We start from the raw sequence: 23,425 nt of genomic DNA, 5'->3' as shown, positions 1-23,425 counted from the left end.
ACTCACCACCAAAAAAGTAGTCCTATGTCAATGTGGAATAACATTCTAGAAACACTGTGCTTTGGGGAGGCTGTGGTCCCCACTTTGTAGGGGGCTTTCCTGACTGAGGCTTTCTGATCAGCCTCTTGGATCATGAGAATCTCTCTCATCTCTTTTGACACTAACCCCAGTCTCCAGAGTTTGACTCCACGCCTTCGCTTGTGTGTTGCCTCCTCTTCAGAGCTGCCCCCGCCCCTCCCGCTCATCCCTAGTTCACCGGCGGCATTGTTCACCTGTCTACATCTCCACCTGCCTCCACTACCCCCACGTGGTCCCCTGGGGGCCAGCACTCATTTTGTTCTCTATGGTATCCCTGGAACCTGTCACCGGGTGTGGCATTTTGGAGAGAGAGAAATCCATAAAGGGATTCTGATACTGCCCCTCATGAGCCCAGGTAACTTGGGATGAGCTCCTGAGGGGCTGTGAGCCAGGGTGTCCTCTGTTACCAAACGGAGGTAATCATGCACTGTTTCCAGTTCGTCCAGGTAGAGACGGTGGTAGTAAAAGTCATAATCATGATAATTATAGATGCTGAATAGTCCTGTCACCTGGCACGACTGGGCTCCACCAACTCACTTCAGCCAGAAATAAGTCCTTCTGTCTGAAGATTCCTTAAATGAATGGTCCTGGCCACATGCCAAGCAAATGACCTGCTGCCCACCCGTGCGGAAGGTCCAACCTTCTCCACAACACGCTGTCTCTCTAACGTGGACAGCCTGTGTAGCTCTAGGCTCAGCGCTCTGGAGCAGCAGGATTCCGGCAGGTTCCAGGGAGGTGCACAGAGGGAGGCAGGGCAAAGGCAGAGATGCAAGTTCTCTGGACTGTGCATCCCCCTTCGCATGTAGCTCAGAACAGGTTTGGGGTTTTCTGGCATTGGTTTTAGAGCCAAAATCCTAGCAGGCAAGAACCTTCCCTAGCAATAGTCTGAGAATTGGGCACAAGCCTCAAGGAAGCTCATTTGAAACTCTTTCCCCCAAGCCCTTCCCCTCTCCTCTCACACCATCTCCCTTCCAAGTGAAATTATTTAACTTAAAGGACCTTTGAAAACAGAAGGCACAATCCTTAAACTCTTCTTGAGTTCCTTCTAGATCGATGATCTCCCCACCAGCAAAGGCAGGCAGCACCGTTGATATACAAGGGTGACCTACTTTAAGGCTTTATATAGGTTCACTGTACGAAGCGCTGACCTGACTCCTCACAGTACCTTTGAGTGATCCAAGAAAAATAAACAGTTCTGGAAAATCGAAAATCACGTGCCTAAATATATACAAAGAAAAAAATCTCTCCCAAGAAAACAGGACTGTTTTTACCGTTAAAGAGGGGAAGAGGAATTGGGAAGAGTGGAAAGCAACAGCTAAACGCACTTCCTTTTAACCACGACGTCATCCGCCCTGGCCAGGCCTGAGGTTTCCAGCTCCTGCCCCCACAGCTTTGCACAGACGCAGGCTCCCTGGGGACCGGGACTGCCTCCCCACCAGGCCCATCATCTCAAACGCCGCAGACAGAATATGTTGTCTTGGTAATGTTTCAGGTCAGAAAATTATACCTCCCTTGGAGTTCTTTCTGCCACCAACTTTTTTTTTTAATAGAAAACAAAAAAATATTTTGAACCAAAAAACAAAAATATGACAACTTAAGGCATATGCATCCAGAGTGCGGTCACCAAAATGGTAACATAGGAGACCCCAGCATCTGTCCTCCCACAAACAGCAACAATTACACAGCTATCCATGGATGAAAACAGCCCTGGGCGAGCTCTGGAGTCCACGGAAGAAACTTCAGAAACACAGGGGAACAAAAAACCTGAGAATAATTGTGTAGGAAGAGAAGGAAGTGCAGCTACATTGGCCGGCACCATCCCGTCCCCGGGCTGGCATCGCTCTGTGCCAGGGGGAAATCACCCAGTAGAGTTCCTCGCCAGGAAAGGGTGCCACCAACTCTTAATCTACTCTAAAGCATCAAGATTTGTAAAAACGGACATCATATTTCTGAGCTCTTTTCTCATGGGCTTTTCTCTCATGAAGCGTATCTTTACATAACACTGCCCTACGCTTCCTGCCTCTGTCAAGTCATCTGAGCACAGCGATTGGTTATTTTTAATACTTCCCTATCCCTTGCAAAGCTCTTTGACAAACTGGCCATAAAGACAGCATCAGTGAATTGTGATGATAGTGTTGCTTACTAATATTACTTAAAGCTATCTAGAGCCTAGCACAGACTAGAACATAGAAGGACTTAAAAAAAAAAGTAGTAATTCATTGAATGGTGTATTTGATTGAAGATCTGGTTGAGTCCAAAATATCAGTGGCATAGTTCTCTTGCAGTAAGTGGGGCCAGCCCAGCACCCCACCTTTTCTGCCAACACCCTCCCATTATCCTCTCCATGAAGTCTGGCCCTTACATCCTTGATCCCCGTAAGAGTGATTTTGGTGCGATAGCTGGAAAACCAAATAAAAGTACAGAAGCGATGGGAAGCCAATCGAATGCTATCAAAACATCGAGAAAACATGGGGCTCTGATAAGAAGAATGAGAAGAATTCAGGATTTGGTCAGGCAGTTCAGAAACTTGTGGACAACCTGCGAACTTGAACCAGAGGGATGGAGACATGAACAGAGTCTTCCCAAATAGGACTTTAAAAATGGAAAGAAGTTGTGAAAGAATTTCCTAAGGCTGTCACTTGAACTCAGAAAGAAATACCACCAACTAAGTGGTATGGACGCTGAGTATTCTCTGACCTCACAGAGTCTGTAAAGGGGGCTCGGGTAGAATCATCCTCACAGAGACAGCCCATGGGCTTCTCGGCCCGGATGGAAATCTCTGCCTCCAACCACAGCCCAGCGGAGATGGTTGGCCCCTCACTGCCCTAAACTGTCTTCCCGGTAACCTCAAACTAGCAGTCTCGGCACTTCCCAGAGGATTCCCCCACCCCCCCAGCAGAACATGGACCGATGCAAAATACCCTTTTGGGTTTCATTTCAAAGATGGGAGGAGAAGAACTGGCAGCAGGAGAAACTGGCTCCTGTCGTCAAAGATGCTAGCTGGCCTAATTTTATAGACTCTCAGATGGTTGGGGCTGGAGGAAAGCTTCCAGGCCACTCAACCATCATTACAGATGATGAAAGGAGAGCCCAGAGACAGATGCGGAGCTGGCCAAAGAAACACAGCTGAAGAGCAGCAGAGCTAGGACTAGAGCCCAGGGCTCTCTCCCTGAATCTGTTATGCCTCCCTACAACCAAGGGTCGAAACTCGCTTTGGATTTTTGTTAGGGAAATAAGCCACTCAGCGTTTCATGCACAGCGGCCTGCCGTCGGACTTATCAAATCACCTTTAGACCTTCTCCCTTACTTGTGAAAGGGCAAGAGGTACAGCTCAAAGTCCTGTCCTGTTGACAACCCCAGGTCTTTTGTTCTTGGAAATCAATGGACTGATGGAGGTAGTTGGCAGTTTGTCTCCCAGGTGACGCCTTCTCATGCAATCGAGAAGCCCAGAAGAACAGGGACAGGCTCAGTTTCCACCAAGAAGACCCTTGCCAAAGGCAGCAGATGGTCCCCAGCTGCCATTTTGGGCAAGACCTCAGAATTCCTTCACAGTAGAAGATTCTAGCAGGTGTGAGGGAAATTCAGAGTCTGCCCCAGGTTCATTGAAAGCTCAACAGGGACCCCGCCTGCGGGCTCTGCTGGGGGGAAACCAGCCTGGTGGGGAGAAGGGTAATTACGGGTGAAAATGGTTCTGTGTTTCCGCTCTCTGCTCTGCTCAATCATATGACGTGGTTGATGACATTCCTTGTTTTTCTCCTTTTTCTTACGTTCTCCCTTCCTTGGTAAAAACTGTTTAAAGATCCAGGTATGGCATTTAATTTTGTCTAACTCATCATCGCCAACATTAAATGCTTTGGGAAATACTGTTTACTTACCGAAGTCCCCAGAAAAGCCCCGGATAGCTTCCCCATAAGCAGTGGGATCTGTGGTACTAAATATGATATGATATCACTATCCAGGCCAAAACCCAGAGAGATCAAACGAGAACACTGGGAATTTTAAAGTAAGTCTTTTGACCACAGCCGGCTACATTCTGGACTTCCATATTGAGAACCTGCTATCCCCCAGCTTCTCCTGCAGCAGGCCACGTGGAGAAGGTCCAAGCCCTCTGCCTGGGCTGTAGAACCCACCCCTGCTGCCTTCTCAGGAACCCGGCACTGTCAAATAAACTTTCTCTTAGAGTCAATCAGATCCTTGGGAATTTACTTAGGTGTCTACTATTTTAAAGAAAAAGGCTTCCCAGCCTCATACTCCCCTTCCAGTGGCTGACCTGTTCTTTCCTTCATGGTCAAACCTTTAAAGAGTTGGTTACTTCCTGCCTGCCACTCATTCCTCAGCTCACTCCAATCTGGTGTCCCTGCCACGATTCTATCACAATGGCCCCTGTCAAGGTCACCAATGACTTCCATGTCACCAAATCCAGCAGTCCTTCTTAATGATGGCATTCAATTTTGTCAACCCCCCACCCCTGAAACACCCTTTTCCCCTGTCTGTGCCCCAACAGCAGCCCCTCCGTCTTCTCCTCCTCCCTCTCTGCCACCTCTCTGTATCTGTAACATCCCCCTCTGCCCAGCCTCCACGTGTGCCCAGAGGCTTCTCCTTCATTGTAAACTCTCTTCAGATGCAATGCCCACCTGGAATACACAGATAACTCACAGGGTCTAAGAGAAGCACTCAAATTCAACAAGTCCGAGCAAGTCCTCACTTGCTCTCTCTCCTCCTCCCTCCCCTGCACCCCCATTCAACGCTGCAAACCAAGAACCCAGGAGTCATCCATGACCCCTCCCGTCCTTCACCCCCACCCTGATATCTAGCCTAAGCATGCTCAGCTCTATCTTCTCCAAGGGGTCTCACACCGTCCACCTCTCACCATCTCTGCTGCCATGTCTGGTCCATATGCTACCGGGTCATCTTCAACAGGCTCCTAATTCCGCCCCCCAACTCCTGTCCCCTCTACTCAGCTCCCCACCCTTAAACCAGAGTCACCATTCCAAAGCACACTTCTGATAGTGCTCTATCCCCTCTGAGGGCTGCCTGCGGCCTACCTAAGAGGCCTGCACACCCACCTTCTTTCAGTGCTGCCAGGAGAGCCTCCCCTATTCCCCAAATTTGCCTACTTAATTCCTCCACACTCCTCAGACCTCAGGCCCCTGGGGAAGCCCGCCCTGGGCCGTCCCTTGCAGGCAGACATCATCGCCTTGCTACACTCTCCTAACACTGTATATACCTGGCTTTTATTAGAGCTCTTCACAGCTTTAATTTTACAGTTGCTCATGTGATTTTCTGGTTAATATCTTCGCTCATCCCTACTCCTACGTCAGACATGAGAACGTGCTTCCCACACCTGTAGGAGCATAATGGACTGAGGCAAGCCCCAGCGGCCGCCCTTGGAAATCCATCTCAGCGCGTGTGCACGCTGGAAGCCATGGCTCCTGGAGGGCTGCCTAGTCAATGACTGAACGCAGCGAAAATGCTCAGACAGACCCGTTCCTCTGACTGTCTCAGGCACACTGACTTTGTCCTCTGAATTTGACTCAAGGACTCCCCAACAGATTTGCCACCTCCCTAGACCTCAGGGGATGCTTCTACACGAACTTCTCTCCCTCTCACCTTCACTGAGGGTCAGATCTGCATAGTCTAAAGGCTCTCCCCAAGTTTCCAGCTTCCTCCCCATTTTCTCTCCTCTTAAGGCATTTCCCCTAATAAAATCCTTGCACATCTGAGCCCTTTGTATCTGCTTCTCCAAAGACCCAAACTCACAAAACCCTCAATCTATAAGCCCCACGAGTACAGGGACCTTGTCTGTTTGGGTTGCCAGTTAATTTCCAACACCTAATGCAGCCATGCTGAATGCATATTTGCAGAATAAATGAGTGAATCATTTAATATATAATTTCTGAAGGAATCAAGAAGACAACCTCATCCAGAATCTCTTATTGATTTTATGCCCCCTACTTAGTGTCACCTATATCGACATAAAACACTGAGTAAATTCTCAAGGTGGTCAGTGAGTTAGGGCAAGTTCCCAAGTGACTGGCAGGAAGTCACAGTGAAACCTAACCCGTTTGTCACACCCCAACGTGAGTGATGCACTAACTTCTATGAATAGTAAATAAGTACAGAAAAGAAATGCGTTGGATACCCTTTGTGATGCCATTCCACACTGCCGGCACTTGCTTGCCTTTCTGGAGCGGAAGGAATACAGTGGCATTTAACAGACAGAAAACTTGTAACCTGTAGCAAGAGAAGGGCCCGTGAGACACAGGTGGAGCCCTGAACAAAATTTCTGGAGAAAGAAAAGAATAAACTGTGGGTACAGAAGAGTTTTGAGGTTCCATGGAGACATGCTTTAGACAGAAAAAGACATTTTAGAAAATGCAGTGTAGAAAGCTTTTCAGCACCCACACATCCTTCCCACTAAGTATCTGAATGTGAGAAATTTTTGGCTGCCTTCTGACTTAAAAAATGCTCTAAAAGAGAGATACCTAAAAAAGAAAAAAAAATCATCATTCTGAAAGAACGCTGTCTGTTGCTTCAGGTAATTTTAAAACCGTGAACTAAGAAATTCCCCTTCCTGAAGCAAATTATCTAAGGCAGTGACATCACACCCCTGCATCCTGGTAAAACAATCAGAGAAACCGTGGGCACCTGCAAGACACCAAATGGAATGAGGAGAGGCAATGTTCATTAGCCTTCTCAATACACATCGACCTTTCATGGCCTCTCTTAAGCAAAACCTCGGTAGTTTAGAGAGCTGTCCTCCACGTGTGTGACGTCATAAAGATGAAGTCTTGACCTGATAGGCAGAGACAGGGGAATGATCTCCCACTAGGGTCCCGAGTCCCCATTGCTTCTACAAATATGTCATGTGTCTCCACGCTGTACCAGGCTCCGTCCTCAGCCTTGGAGAGGGCTTATCTCTCTCCCTCGTTCCCTGTAGCCCTCCCTTCCGAGGCTGTATTCCTCAAGTCCCACTTCAAGCTGTCATTCAGAAGGGCGAGCTAACCACTTTTCTCTTTGGTGACAATCCCCAACAGTTAACCTCACGGGCTCCCTCCAACACGTATATTTGAAAGCTGTTCCAGCTGTAGCCCTTTATCTTCCCTGTAGATCTTATTTTTCAAGTCTTTGTGCGTACCGGTGCTCTCCTTCAAGGTTGCTCGCAGAATTGCACGTCTAAAATCTGACATGGTGCTGTGCTCTGACTCTGAACCGTGTATCTCCTCGGGCCCTCTCCCCTCCCCCGATGGGCTGTGGTGCTCCTCCCGCCCCCGTTTACCAAAGTCCTGGCAGCTGTAGAGGCATTTTCCCCCGCATCTCCCAGCTGAGAGAATTCCCATTCCCAAGTGTGCTTCCTCACGCACTCACGATAAACACTCAACACACCTCAGATCCAAGGCCCATCTTCCCACACACATGCCCAGCTCCACGCGAGCCCCTGACAGGCACCAAGTGCACACACGTCCAAAGACTAGAGTCTCCACCAGTGCTTGAGATCAGAGGCACCTGGAAAGTTCCTTTTAACTCTTTATGTTGCAATAGTTATGGGCTCCAAAAAAGTTGTAAAAATAGTGCAGAGAGTGTTCGATCTTCTCAAGTCTCTCTGCTTTGCTTTTCTTATTCTCCAACCTTAATCTTCTTGGCACAGGTCTTACTCTCTATGTAAGAAGGTACCCATCGCTCAACCTGCCCCAATACTGACACCACACAAAACTAAAAGAAGACGGTTGGCACAGTGCAATGAGCTCAACCACAGGCCCTACTCACACTGCACCATTTTTTTGCATGCATTCCTTTGATATATCCTGCGTATAATTTTATGACATTTCATCCCTTAAACAGATTAACCAAGATACGGAATGGTCCCGGCAGCACAAAAGAACCACTGGCCTTGCCTGTTACAGTCACACCCGCCCTCCAGGCCCCTAACTGCTGGCAACCAGGTATCTGGTCTCCGACTCTACAGTGCTGTCATTTTAAGAATCCCATATATGAAATGGCATCGCAGGGTAAATACCCTTTGGAGATTGGCCTCTTTCCCTCTTTGCTAGCTTTTAAGAAACGGCGTCTCCTGAGGTTTACCACCCTCCCCCCACCCAACCCAAGCCTGGGATTCTGAGTCACTACATATCAGGTGGGACCCCAAAGACAGCATTTTAAAAAGCTTCCCAGGGAATGTCCTCATCAACTGTGGTGGGCAGATGGATGACCGAGGTGGTAAAGGTGGATTCAAATACCTTGCTAAAAGCAGGACACAGCACAGCCACCACTTACTTCATCTGCCACATCACACAGGGCTTCCGAGAGACCCACGAGGAGCCCGACGTGAACTCTCCCTCGTAAGCTTGCATTAGCCTCCCCAGAAGAGAACACTACCTGCCCTGCTTTCTAGAGAAAGGAGCCCAAGGGGGCAGAGCTCGCTGCATGAGCCACGATGTGGGATAACCTGCTGCTGCTCGCCTCTGGAAGGCGGGTCCAAGCAGAGCTTCCAGAACCAGATACCTGATAAGCCATCACCTCAAAGCCACAGAGCCCCCCACACCAGGGCCCACCCAGCCCAGCCTCAGATGGTGGCACCCCCCACCCTCTGTGTGGATTCAACACACCGACTTCCCCGGGGACGCAGAGGCAGAAAGTGCTGGCTGTTCCTCACTGACTGTTTGCCTCCTCTTATGTAATAATAGAAGGTTTAACGGGTCATGCAGAAGCACAAAGCAAAGACTCATTTCCCAACTGCCTCTGCAGCGAGGTAGGACTATGACCCGGCAAATGGGGTGCAAGTGGGATGTAAATGGGATGCCATGCAGCAGCTCTTAAGGAGGCAGGTGGGGGTTCCTCTTTGCCCCTTCTCCTTCTCTTTTCCATCCTTGTGCCTGGAGCTCGCATGGAACAGCCAGCACTCTGGCTGTCACCTGGATCTCAAGACCAAGAGTCACATCCTGGGGAACAAGGAAGGATGAGCAGGGGCCAGCCCAGCTCTCGAAAGACCTCGTGGCACAGGGCCACTATGCCCACCTGCACTGCCAACCTGTGACATTCTCTGCGGGAGAAATACAGACTCTTACCTTAATTAGCCCATTGTTATGTGGGGGCTTTCTAGTATCCACAGCAAACCTAATCCCAGCTAAAACTGATGTATAAAACTGAGATACACCCGACGTATCACATCCATGGAACAACATGACTTCCTAAAGATTTGTCATCATGACTCCATCTGACTCCTTCTCGGGCCTATTTCTACATTTGACCTTTATCATTTCTCAAACAAAGAGCTTCATATTTCCTAGCAACATGACAGCACTTGCAAGAGCACAGAGCACTCGCATAAAAACAACCTGCTTCCCGATGATCTGATTCCTGAGAAGCCAGCGATGAGTTTATTTAGCCAGGTGGCCCACCCAACCAAAGTTTATTTAGCTCTCAGTTCACACGTCATCCTAATCAACCGGAAATAAATATGGACACGGGGACAGGCAAACAAGAAGTGCCTGTCCCATCAAACTGTAATTAAATGAATACTGAAGCACCCAGTTCTGCCCTTCTCGAGGGTGAGGGCACACCAATTTCATCACCATCGTGTGGCCAAAGCACCAACAGTAAGTTTCAGGGGGGCCCACCCTTCCTTCTCCTCTAGGGCTGAGACAGCTACCGTGTCTTCTCAGAGGAAAAATGACTTGGTCTGGGCAGTCTAAAACAATTACTTGAGGAATTTGATTTTGTAATGGGAAAAACGCTAAGAGTTAATTTTCCTTACAGGGTATTGCCGGGAAGCTTTCTTGCATCCAGGCAATTCTGACTTAATGAAGGCCAGCAAAACCGCAGAAGGATATTAAATGGCTGGACCTTGATCCAAATACCACCTGTAAGGTGGAAGGTTCCCTATCCAGAGACCACCTCTGGACTGCTGCCTGTACACACAGGCCATGCAGGGCAGGGAAAGGCAAGGCACCACCCCAGTGCCAGAGGGGGCCTCAGGGCAGCCCAGACTTATGGAGCTGGCTAGAGGGGTGGGGGAGGCTGAGGTCCACAAGGGATGAGAACAGCTCTGCAGCCCCGTGGTCTGAGTTCACATCCTAGTTCTGTCACTTACTAGACGGGTGGCTGAGACTAGGTGTCCACCCTGAGCCACAAGAACTGCTTACATTACAGGGCCACTTGTTATAAGGACTAATGATAGATAGCAAAATGTAATGCGTGTCCATTGCATTTATGGAAATACTATTATACATCCAGGGCACCGTCAATCCAAGGTTGAGAATGGCACTGTTACTATGAAAAGCTAATGCATGTATTAATGCCTGACATCCAGATATCTGACAAGCAGGACTCTATCTCCTTTCTCCCTGCCTCCCTTTCTGAACTGCAGACAGGCCCAGGCCCTTCTGCACTTCAGGCAGATAACTCAGTGGGGACTGAGCATTGCCAGAGAGATGGAGAGAGCAAAGGACTAGAGAAATACGAAGCAGGGCTGCATGTTCAGTTGCACAGTTTGTGCACTGCACAAAGGCATTACAAGAAAGGGGCACTATTTACATTGCAAACATCATGGAATTATGTCTTTATTTTGATAATTTCCCAGCAGAGAAATATCTTTGTTTTAATAAAAATATTTATATGATGACAATTATCTGACAGCTGGAAATAAACCACCTTGAAGAAGGAAAGACTCTCAAATTTACACAAAGGTGCCATACAAATTAGTGGTGGAGCAATCAGGACTCTGCTGGGGAACCCCTGGCTTGAAGAGATATTCCTTCTGAGTCTGGAAATATGCCCTCTCCTAATTCAGCAAGCCAAATTCCATCTAATCCTTGGAGCAAAATTTTTCTGAAATCATATTCAGCCAAAGTCATATTAATTCAATGTCCTAGACTGTCACCTTCACAAACTCAACATGACAACTATGATCCCACTTACAGCAATACCGATGGACCAAAACTGCTTCAGGAAGGGCCGAACAGACACGTGGGTCCCTGTGACTCTGGAATCTCTTCAACCTTCTTTCTCCTTCCTGTGCACCTTCCTCCTGGATCCCAGTCTCTGCACCTTCCCTCGCCGTCCCCAAACAGCTCCCTGTTTAAAGACTCAGGCCTGGTGAGGAAGTGATAAGCTAATGCATACTCTGGAGCTGGTTGATACAAACTTAATGCATCACCTCTACCACTGGGAATTAATGTTTAAAAGACTGTGACCTCAAAGGGATAAGGTTTAGCTCAATGAAAGACACCAAGGGTGGTATTATCCCAATCAGAAGGAGGAAAGAGAAAAGATAGCAGTGGTCAGGGTGGGTGGGGCTGGGGAATAGTTACCCCGAATTCTCAACTGATACCCCATCTGAGACTTCATCCTCATGGAGCAGTGCACACCCCTCTCCATAACACCGACTTATTACAGAATCATGGCAAAATGTCTTTGCTTGTACACTGCTTTATTTATAAGGCCAATCATCATGTCTAAGCACTGAACTACAGTCTTACTTGGAAAGCGAAAGCAATGCCAGGCTGTTATTAAAAATAATCACAGGGCCTCCCGGGGGACTCAGTCGGTTAAGCATCCAACTCTTGATCTCAGCTCAGGTCTTGATCTCCGGGTCATGAGTTCAAGCCCTGCACTGGGCTCCATGCTGGGTGTGGAGCCTACTGAAAAACCATCAATCATCATCATCATCATTTATTTTTGAGTAAATCATTGGTCAAAATCCAGTTCCTTGTGCAAATACAAATGCATTATGGTTATGAACAACACAACGTACTTTCCTCCTTCCCCTCCTCCTCACCACCACCAAGACTGTCGGTTTACTGACCAAATTCCCACACTCCCAAAGAAAACAGAACATTAGAAAAACATTTTTTTTGAATCTACTTGGGGGAAGGTTTTGCACTGGATCTCAGTGATACAAAAATGTTCGCAGATGGGTATCTCTCCTTGTGTCACATTTCTAGATTCAGACCCTAACGTAATATATTTCTGAGCCGCTTACAGCCTATTTTTTAATGAGCCAGGAAAATTAATAAGACAGGAGATTTGGCTTCACGAAGGCTGGACTCCACCACTTTTGAAGGCACTTATGAACGCTCTGCACCGACTGACTTGAGGGAATCAGTTTGGTTCGCACTACTTCTAATTTGCTTGTATATCTCATTTTCGGAAATGTCAGTAGCGCCTAAGGAATTCATGCATGAACTCTTAACTCCTGATGAGAAAATCCTTCAGGGGCTGAAGAGCACATGAGGAAGAGGTGAAATATGAACAGGTGAACTAGGAAGCTACCTAATACCGTTCGTGTCATTTTCCTGTAAATCTAAAATACGCTAAAATAAAAAGTGTATTTAATAGCAAGCTACCGGGGGCACCTGGGTGGCACAGCGGTTAAGCATCTGCCTTCGGCTCAGGGCGTGATCCTGGCGTTATGGGATCGAGCCCCACATCAGGCTCCTCCGCTATGAGCCTGCTTCTTCCTCTCCCACTCCCCCTGCTTGTGTTCCCTCTCTCACTGGCTGTCTCTATCTCTGTCGAATAAATAAATAAAATCTTTAAAAAATAATAAAAAAATAAAAAATAAATAAAAATAAATAAAAAAATAAAAGCAAGCTACCTAACCAAAGAAAAGAATCCAACTTCCAGAGTGTCTGTGAGCCAAGCACAGGGCAAAAGGCTTCAGGTACCTTCCCTCCTTGGATTGCTGCCAGGAAACTGCCAGAAGCTACTACTGTCCCATTTTTAAAGGAGAAAACTGAGGACCAGAGAGCTGCACTTTTGAGGGAAACGGGGGAGAGACTCTGAAGAAAGCAACTCACAAATACCCACTATGGTTTCTGTCAGCACTGGGGGGCTTCTTAACAAAGCAACACAGAACGACGGCCCTCCTGATTCAGATAGGAGAACATAAACTTCTTTTTAGAAAACACCCATTGGCCGCTTTCAGCGAATACGGCTTTTACGGACAACACGCTCTAAAGATCTATAACTGAATCTGTTTTCTCATGTGTAATCGGACTGAAAGCAGTAACTGCTACTGAGGCTGTGTGCGGATTAAGTACGATGATCCATGAAAGTCCCTCGCGGGCACCCAGCCCTCACAGGCAGGCCCCACTGGGAAACGTCCTCATGGGGAACGCTGCTCTGTGCCGTCTGTGCCGGGCACCTGTCTGGGCACATGCCGGTGCCGGTCTAGCGGGAGCCCGGGACTGGGGAGATTTGCATGCCTGTAACGGGCATGCCGCCTTCCTCGAACGCCTTTCATTCTCCCCGACGCTGGTGGTTGACAGTGTATATGTTATGGTGTCACATTAGCTAATGAGATCATACTTGCTAAACTAAGCTAAGCTAATGAGCTCTGCTTAGCTAATCAGCTCCAAAGAAATGAGCTTTCTTTTTTTGGTGAACAGGCAGCCCCCTAAGTTATTTGAAACTGAGAATGCGTTTCCCCATAGAAAAGTGACAAAGCAAGGCAGAGTTCTCAGGGTTGCTGCACACCCTTTTTATTCCTTAAGGAAGGGAATAATAGCGCAGGAATTCTGGGTTCTAGGAGCTGTGGGTCCCTGGTACAGGGAAGAAAGAAACTGGCTGTTTTTCCCTCTCCTGGGTGCAAGTTTGGGTGAGGGTCAAAAATGGAAGAAAAAAATAAACATCGGTGACAATTTCATTCTAACCCAACTAAATGACCGTAAGTTTCACCAAGTGTATCTCTGGTTCCTCACCTCGAAGGTTATTTACTTTCATTATGGCATATGACAAATCATATGTGCTGAAAGGGACAACCCGAAAAAATTATATTAAAACCCCTTTCCCATCCAAGAGTGCTCATTGGGAATTCTGTGTTTCCTTGTATGTATAAGATCTAAGGCCAAATCTACGAACTCCAGTGAAGACGAGCATGAATTTCTTTAAGTGGGCTCCATGCATGGAGCTTGAACTCATGATTCCGAGATCAAGACATGAGCTGGGACCAAGAGAGGGATGCTTAACCGACTGAGCCACCCTGGCGCCCCTAGCACGACTTTTTATTGTACAATGCAACAGTCCAGTCCGGAAAGCAATAGTGTATACACATCACCGGCCTGAGAGTATTAATAACTTCCAGTGAGAGGTGAAATAGCATGACTGGGGACGGCAGCAGCAGTTCCATGCCAGCCTGGGTGGGACACCGACAAGGGCTCAGGCGGTGGTTGGCACTCTGGCTCTATCCCAACAACTCTCTCAGGTGAGACCTCGGCGAATTACCCCCAGGGCAGACCACACATCAGCTTAGGACATCAGTACGGCAAGGGCGTGAAGACCAAGAAAAGTTCCGCTTCGGGGAGCTCATTCAGAATTCTGCCATTGTTAGAAGGTAAGTTTTGTGATTTGCGATTTATTTTTGTATAGAAGTTACATGTGGTCGGGGGGGGGAGGGATTGGCGCCAGAAACTTCTTTGTGTTTATGGCTTTTGAAAGGGTTTAATTCAGCCCTGGTGGTGACAACCCAGCTGATTCTGAGCAAAACTCCCCTAGACCAGACGGCATCATCCCCGGCCCTTTGCAGAGCAGTCTGACCAGTCTTTGCTGGGGGCCCACCTGAGGCCTGCGCCTACGGTAGGCACAGTGGGGGCACCAGGATCGGGGCTGGCCCGACAGCCGGTGCCCGGGGAAGGGGTCCACAGAGCATGGGGCGGATCAGGCACAGCCTGGAAAAAAGCTATGCCATGCAAAGAAGTGTACTTGGGCAGAGCTAGTGTCTGGGTTGGCTCCAGCCCGGCAGAAAAGCCCAGCTCCAGGAGCGGAAAGAACGTGGAAGGCAGAATTTCTGGTTCCAGATCTTTCTTCGTCACAAAACCATTAGCCTTCTGGGGAGTCCGTTTGCTTCATATGACTGATAATAACAAAAACTGCTTTTGTACCTTTGAAAGAAGAATCTTAAGAGGGAAAAAGGCACAAGTTATAAAGAGCTCTCCGCCCATCTGAAGAAAAGGCGTATACATGCAATTACTTCTCACAGATGCTGCAGACACCTTTATTTCTTATCTCATGGCCTGGTGCTTACTCAGAGGCTCAGAAAATACTGACCTTGGCCCTGGCAGCAGACCACAGCACCTCAGTGGACACAGCACGGAGGTGCCACATGATAGACGTGTAATCCTCAATATGTGGCACCTTGTGTTTGGCACACCGTAAATACTCAACAGATAGTTCTTGAGTAAAGAGGCCAGAAATATTAGCAACAGTAAAAGAAGAGTGAAAATCTCATGAAGAAAGATATGGGAAAAGTGTGGGGAAAACAGATGACCCAAAGGGAGAAGATGGAGGCCCCCCCCCCCATTCAGAAGGATGGCATTTCCTGTTGGTCGAAGTGCGGAAATCTGATCGAACAGTCTGCAAACAGACAGTTCAGTGTCCCTCCAGATATCGCATAGGTTCGTAGATGTCTTGATTACGGTGATCAATGGATTAGACCAGACGCTTCAACCAAAACCACTTTTCTTTGGAGGCTGAATGAACCTAAAGGACAACAGAGATTCTGGAACTAAGCAGGCTCTTTGCCAAACCTGCCCTTCATGTCCACCGCACACACAGTCCGAGCTCTTCCCCTTCCCTTGGGCTGCTCCAGTAGCTACGGAGAGCAGCCTTGCTGGTAGAGGAACCATTAGGACCACAGAACACCTTTCTCTAACAACAACAACAACAAAACAAACAAACAAAAAAAAGGAAAATAAATAAGAATGACAATATTTGTTCTAAAATACAGAAGAAATGGGGCGCCTGGGTGGCTCAGTCGTTAAACATCTGCCTTCGGCTCAGGGCGTGATCCCAGAGTCCTGGGATCAAGCCCCACATCAGACTTCTCCATTGGGAAGCCTGCTTCTTCCTCTCCCACTCCCTCTGCTGTGTTCCCTCTCTCACTGGCTATCTTTCTCTCTGTCAAATAAATAAATAAAATCTTTGAAAAATAAAATAAAATAATAAAACACGAAGAAATACTTCAGTTTGATACAAGCTATTGCATTCCTATAAAACATCTCCATAGTTTTCCCCCTGATTCAGAGGAGAGAGTACTTCTTAAGCTTTATTCTAGAGCCCCACTATTCACTCCCATAATCTGTCTTTGGTGAAGACAGGGGAAGAAAACAATGACAATTTTAAAATTTTCTTCAGTGTGTATTCATCCTTTCTGATGGCTAAGTTCTAAGCATCGTACACATATACACGCCACAGCTTCTTTATCATTTACATCGACGCAGATGGAACTGGAGGGTATTATGCTGAGTGAAATAAGTCAATCAGAGAAAGACAATTATCATATGGTTGCACTCATATGTGGAATATAAGAAACAGCGGAGAGGATCATAGGGGAAGGGAGGGAAAACTGAATGGGAAGTCATCAGAGAGGAAGAAAACCACAAGAGACTCTTAACTATGGGAAACAAACTGAACGTTGCTGGAGGGGGGGTGGGAGGGGGGGGGTAACTGGGTGACGGGCATCAAGAAGGGCACGTGATGTGATGAGCACTGGGTGTTACACCCAACTGATAAATGACTGAACACTACATCTGAAACTAATGATGTACTATATGTTGGCTAATTGAATTTAAATTTTAAAAATCTTCAGATGACAAAGGTCTATCTCACACTGAGAAGGAAATTTAGCTAAAGGTCAGGTTCAGCCTGAATCCAGCCTTGTCTTCCCCCTTTCTCCCCACAAATGCAAGCAGTCCCAGAGGGGACGGAGCAGCAACAGCTTAACGGTCAGGAGGGACTCTCCCCGGCCAGCGGGCTGCTGCACCTTCACACTGTGTCCAGTCCCAGCAGCACATCCCCAACCTGGACGCCTCTGGTCCCTGCACTTGAGGCTCTGTTCTGTGGCCCTCCAGAACCGGAGACTGGCCTGGCGCCTTCAGGTCACTGAGGCCGCCCTGATCCCATCGGTAGCCTGCCAGGCTGGAGTCCCTCTCTCCCCCCCATAGCCTGGGTCAGCCCCCCAGGTAGCTGACCCATCTGCAACATTCACCTGTCACTAACCGTGGTGGATGCTGTCATCAGCCATGCAGATAACCCCCTCCTGCCCCACCTCACTGTCTATTCTTTTAGGACAGAAGCATCTGTTCCCCCAGCTGCTGGAATGCTGGCATCCATCAGCTTCTAGCCAAGTCCCTCTCAGAAAACCACCTGTAGCTGAAGAAAAACATCCGGCCCAAGGTTTTGCCCCTTCTGGGGGACCCATGTCCTGCTTCTAATCTACAGAATTGTCAGATTATAAATGTGTGTGATTTTAAGTCACAAAGTGTGTGGTAACCCATTGTGGCAGCAATAGGAAACTTCTTCAGGGGAAAGAGAGAACGAGGAGACAGGAAAACAATTCCATTCATTTCTACGCTTTAAATCTTCCTATTATGCGTGATCAGGGCTTGCATTCAGGAAAACCTGAGATCTTCCTTGAAAACACCAACTAGGGGACGCCTGGGTGGCTCAGTCAGTTAAGCGTCTGCCTTCGGCTCAGATCATGATCCCAGGGTCCTGGGAAGGAGCCCCACATCCAGCTCTCTGCTCAGCGGGGAGTCTGCTTCTTCCTCTGCCTGCCGTTCCCCCTGCTTGTGCTCTCTCTCTCTCTGACAAATAAATAAAATCTTTAAAAAAAAGAAAGAAAAGAAAAGAAAACACCAACTAGGGTCAACTCTGGGTGACTGGACCAAGCCCATACAATATTCTAAAACCAAAAGCTCACATCCTCTTTAGAGTGGAGAAGAATAGTAATCTCATATTCTAGAGAACAGATCCGCCACTTCTTGTATCATTATAACCATCCACAGCCAAGATGAAGGAGAATGAATGGGACTGTTTGTTTTGTTACCACTTCAACTTTTAAATAAAAAACAGAATGTTAATTTTTTTAGCTCAGTAGAGGCATAGAGCTGACAAATAACACTACTTACCTTTATTTTTTTATTGTGAGCCAAAGAAGAAATAATTCCTGTATACAATCTTATTCAATGCTAATCCTGACTGAATAATAATTTTACGACAAAGAGTAGGCTTCTCTAACCTTCAGTATCTATTTATCTTTAAAAGACAAGACCGTGCCTTTTGGGGCACCTGAGTGGCTCAATTGGTTGAGCATCAGACTCTTGGTTTTGGCTCAGGTCATGATCTCATGGGTCCTAAGACTGAGCCCCATATCGGGCTCCCCACTCCACACTCAGCAGGGAGTCAGCTTGAAGATTCTCTCCCTCTGCCCTCCCCCTGCGCGCATGCACCCTCTCTCTCAAATAAATGAATACATCTTTAAAATAAATAAATAAAAATAAAAGACAAGACCATACCTTTTGAAATATCTGCACAAAATATGCATAAAGTTACCGGAACACAAACAGAAACACAAAGTCAGTGTGTTTCCTAAATAGAGTAGTAAGCACCACTTGAATGTATGTGGGGACCATTCTGGCATTTGATTTGCATGGATTGCTATCTTAAAGAGAAGCAGGAAAATTGATATTGAGTTAGTAAGTGTGAGATCCAAGTAAAGAATTTTTCTCCCTGGTCAGAAAGAAAATAAGCTATATATAGCTCTAGAATTTAACTTGACTTTGGCTTATATGTTCAAAAATGCCCTTATCTGTCATCAAGAATGTGTGTGTGGGAAATTCATGGCATTAAAAGACCCCAAAATAGTACCATTCAAGATGATAAAGTGCATCAATTATATAAATCTGAGGCCTTCTCGAAAGATCAGTTCACTGGGAGTCACTAGCTGTCTGGCTGCCCACTTCTGGGACAGCATAGACCTGCAGACACAGGCAACCATAGGCTGTTACCAGTAAGGCCTCAGTGGGTCAAAAGTATGGCAGGTACGTTCCTGGTCTCAAAATGCCAGGAAGAATGAGAATCCTATTACACAACAATATCGAAGAGGAGTCCCTACTAGGGTCACATTTCCACATTCAACCCTCTCCAAAATCAACAGACGGATGGCTCTACATAGAGATCTCAAAGAATATACAGATTGTCATCTATCTTAATAAATTCTGAGAAAAACAGAAAGGTCTTGAACAATTAATTTCAACAGTTTTGTGTGGATTTACTTTTCCATGCAATGGGTGTGTGAGTCTATCACTATAAACATAATGAACACAGCATGGAAGAAAATTTGAGAAAGAAGGCCGGGCCTGCGGTCTAGGCGTGGGCTGATAAGGACCTACACCACTGAGCTCAAACTACCCTATGAACAAAAAGGGGAGCCCAGGGCTTGTCACAATTGTGGATGCATTATTGAGCTGCAACTCCTTTCTTTCCTACTCAAGGACACATTGGAATGGGAGCAGGGAGTGAGAAAAGCTAACCCTGATGTTACCAAAAAAATTTTTTTAATTCTCAAGCTACAGCACTGTAACTTTGGTGTTGTTAGTCACACGTTCATTGCTGCATACACCAAAACAGTCTCAACACTTCATTTGAGAATTTCTGGTAGTTAAGTTTTCCAGTCTAATAAACCTCCCCCAAAATGTAGTGGCTTAAACAACAACATTGTTTGTTCACAAATCTGCAATGTGGAGAGAACATGGCAGCAAGAGTTCATGTCTGCTCCATCTGGCTTCCACTGGGGTGACTCAAAGACTAAGGGAAGAGGGGGAATGGAATCATGTGAAGGCTCACTAGCTTACATGTCTGGCTGCTGTGCCAGGAAGACTCAAAGAGCTGGGCGGGAAAAGCTGAGGGATCCATGGGCACCTCTCTATATATGGTCCAGACTCACTCTACCTGGTCTCTGCACTATGGGGAGTTTCTGTGTAATGTAGATAGACTTCTCACATGGTAGCTCAGAGCTGCAAAGGTACATGCCCCAAGTGAGAGAGACAGAACGAGAACTCGTGCACTAGATGAAAGCTTCATCACATGTCTGAGCTAGCCTCAGAAATCACACAGCATCACTTCTGCCATGTTCTATTTTTTAGAACTTAGTACTAAGGCAGACCCATATTCAAAGAGTGAAGAATTATACTCCATTTTTTAATGGAAAGAGAGTTAAAGATTTCATGAATATGTTTGAAAACCACTACCTAAGTATGGAAACAGAGAAGAAGCATATAGCCCAAGAGACATTAAAGGAAGGGATCAGTAGAGGATGAAGGGCTAAGTATGTGAGAAAAGGGGAAACTGCAATGCTGGGGACCGGGGGGGGGGGGTTCTCTTCATTCGCAGTGGTGGATCCAGGAACAACACATGCGGTGCTCAATGCCTTGCTCTCTGCGCATCAGGACACCTGTGTAAGAAATCTCTACAGACAGGAATAATTCAAGACTAGAAGACAGGTGCTCTAAGCAAGGGAGAAAGAGAGCAAGAGATGAAAGCCACATTGGAAGAGGCAAGAGGGATCACCACGATGACTCAAACTTGCTCAAGAAAGTAAGAAAAGGAGAAGGGGACGAGCAAAGTGAATTCAGGACAAGCAGGAAAGAACAAGTATAATACAGGAGAAAAAGAAAAAGAAACTGGTAAGCAGGAGATGAACATCCTAGAAGCTAAAGGAAGAAAAAATTTCAAGTAAAGAGAAAGCCACAATCTCCTACACCATTGAAAGAAAGAGAAAAACAAAAACAAGAAAGAAGGACACTGGATTTTGTCAAGAAAGTAACCAGGAACACACATTTTGGGGATCCATTTTATTTTAACTATTTATACAAGGGGAGGCAATAATTTCTCACCTCAGCAAGTAGAACTAACACCTCTAATAGACTCCAGTGTTTTGTGTTAAAAATAAGCTGTTTCTCCATATTCTTGAGAAGTGCCTGAAAAAATACCAGACTTAGGGAGCTTAAATCCTTTCCCAAGTGAGTTAGATAGCCATTCTTCCACTGATGAGATTACCTCAAGGCAAACCGCATCCAGCCCTGGAGGGCCGTTGGCTACACTCTCCTCTATCAGCCACCAGCCTTGTCACATTTTGATGGCTCTCAACAACACCAGGTTGTCATGGACTTTGGGGTCAGCAGTTTTTAAAACTCAGTTTGAAGATATATGGAAATTATTGTATTCCTATTTTTAAAAATGGTGTGTTCCGTCCAAACGTGCTTACGAAAAGGTCCCATTACAGTTGAAAGAAAGTCTACCTCAAAAATCTCTGGAAGGAAACAGGGAAGCCTATTCCAATGGTATGTTAGCTCCCAGCTGTGAAGGGCCAAGGAGGTAGAGGCAAAAATAGGTGTAAATTAAGGATAGCACAGCTCCTACAGTTTAGAAGAAAGGATTCAGGGGAAAAGGATACACACACACTGAGCTGTCACCTCTCTCTTCATTCTAGGACTGCACATGGCAGAGGAAGAGATTTTCTCTCTCATGTAGAGCACTAGGGAGATTGAAGAGTCTACAAGAGCTGAGGGCTGGCTGGTTCAATCATAAATCCCTTCTATCAGGACTTTCAACTAAAACCAGCTACATGAGAAGAGGTCAGTAACAGAACCTTAATTACAAGTACTCTGAGGGTTTGTATCTAAGCTAGACATGGGATCAGAGAAGAGCTTCCACACTCAAAGTATTATAAGTGGGGGATAAAAAGTTAAGCTTTTTTTTTTTAAATCAACAAAAAACTAGCCTCAAATTAAACTGGCAAATGAAGATTTGTGATAAAGTATCTCACTTATCATAAGGATATATATTTCTATAAACCTTGCTCTTAATTGTATGTAACTTCAATGATTAGATGATAGTTACGATTATCTTCTGAAAACTACTTTACCATCATATAAAAGCATAGTAGATTGAATCCCATGCTAAATTCTGTTACTCAGACCTAAGTATTTGAGCCCAGATGTCATAGTCATTGCCAGGACACACTTAAGAAAGCAAAACCTATAAAGAGGCAGGCTTGCATATTCTACCCCTTAAAATAATAGTAAATGCCAAGAATCAGCAAGAAGTCCAAAAAAGAAAGATTAGAAAGAGTATGAAGAATAAATTGAGTGTATTTATACAAACCAACTATTATAGCAATAAAAGTTAATTACATATGTATACAACAACATACATGAATCTGAGAAACACATTAAGTTAAAAAAAAATCACAAGCTGAAAGTTGTAAGAGCAATCACTCCCACTGTGACAATGAGAACAAGCCAGATTAGCTACAAAAGCAGTTTTTTAAAATATATCAGAGAGCTAAGGAAGCAAAGAAGCTTAAATGTGTTGAGTCCTTCCCAAGAGAAAAAAGGCCAACAACTGCTCTCACTCCTAGCAAAGTGGCAGGAAGAACAGGAATCCACCATATCCAGGAATAAGAAGAAAACAGGTAAATTTTTAAGCAAGTTTAATGGCTACATGGATGGCAAGGATAAGAATTCCAGGGAGCCTGAGCCACAGAGTAAGTCTGCACCACCAGCCAACTCCTTCCCATCGATCCTCACCAAAAACACGGTAAGAGTACACTAAAGGCTGGGGGTAGGGCAGGAGAGTTGAGAGGCAACTGCCCTGCGGTTCTAAGATTTTCCCAAGGGTAAGGCAGGGGTCAAAGCATGAAAAGTGAGAAAATCTCCCTTATGCACTTCAGGCCTTCACCCTAGGTAGTGCAGCTGCCCTCCAAAAGCTGAGGCCAGATAGTTGGACCAAGACAGATGGGCTGAGATGAGGGAGGCTGGGAAAGGGCTATAAGCAAAGAAAACTCCCCAGTAACCCAAACTGTTAATGGACTGGCTGAGAAATCTTCCACAGTTGAGTAAGCTGGTACTCGGCTATGAAGCATAAAGAAATCCTGAGAATTCAGATCCTAATTCCTGCTAAAGGGAAAGTCTCTGCCCTCGAAACATTTGAATTCAGTGATGAAATGGATCTAACTAAAGCTTCAGTAAAGACCACATCCATTTCAATAATAAATTAGACTGACTCAGCCCACACACTAGCGGCCTGATAAAAGGCATGCCCTTTTAAATTGCCGCATCCTCTACAATTCTTTTATACACAATATCTGACATGCAATCAAAAATTATGAGACACACAAAGAAGGGAGAAAATAGAACCCATGGTCAAGAGAAGAAACAGCCAAAAGAAGTAGACCCAGAGATGATACAGCTGTTGGAATCATCAGGCAAAGAGTTTAGAATAACTACAAAAAAATATGTTAAAGGATCCAGTGGAAGACATGGACATGAATGAATGAAGAATTTCAGAAGAATAGAAATTATCTTTTTAATTATATAAAAAACTATTTTTTTAATGTAGAAATGCTCAAAATAAAAAAAATAAGATATCACAGATGGTTTAACACAGCTGAGGAAAGGTTCAGTAATCATAAGGTCAGACCAACAGGAATTATTCAAACTGAAGTGCAGGTGTACACACGCACACACACAGACACACACACAGATTATTAAAAAAAAAAAATAGGATA

At 46.0% G+C, this 23,425-nt stretch overlaps 1 protein-coding gene across 5 annotated transcripts in view; it reads right to left on the bottom strand.

Annotated features, from left to right (window-relative positions):
• Nucleotides 1–23,425, bottom strand: part of ZDHHC14 (zDHHC palmitoyltransferase 14) — a 264,790-nt gene that overhangs the window by 232,095 nt on the left and 9,270 nt on the right. The gene's annotated exons all lie outside the window — the stretch shown is intronic.

Source organism: Ursus americanus, chromosome 11, assembly GCF_024610735.1.
Source record: "Ursus americanus isolate L20-20 chromosome 11, mUrsAme1.1.p, whole genome shotgun sequence".
Taxonomy (NCBI): Eukaryota; Metazoa; Chordata; class Mammalia; order Carnivora; family Ursidae; genus Ursus; species Ursus americanus.
Note: the sequence above shows the minus strand (reverse complement) of the source record. Positions and strands in the feature narration are given on the sequence as shown.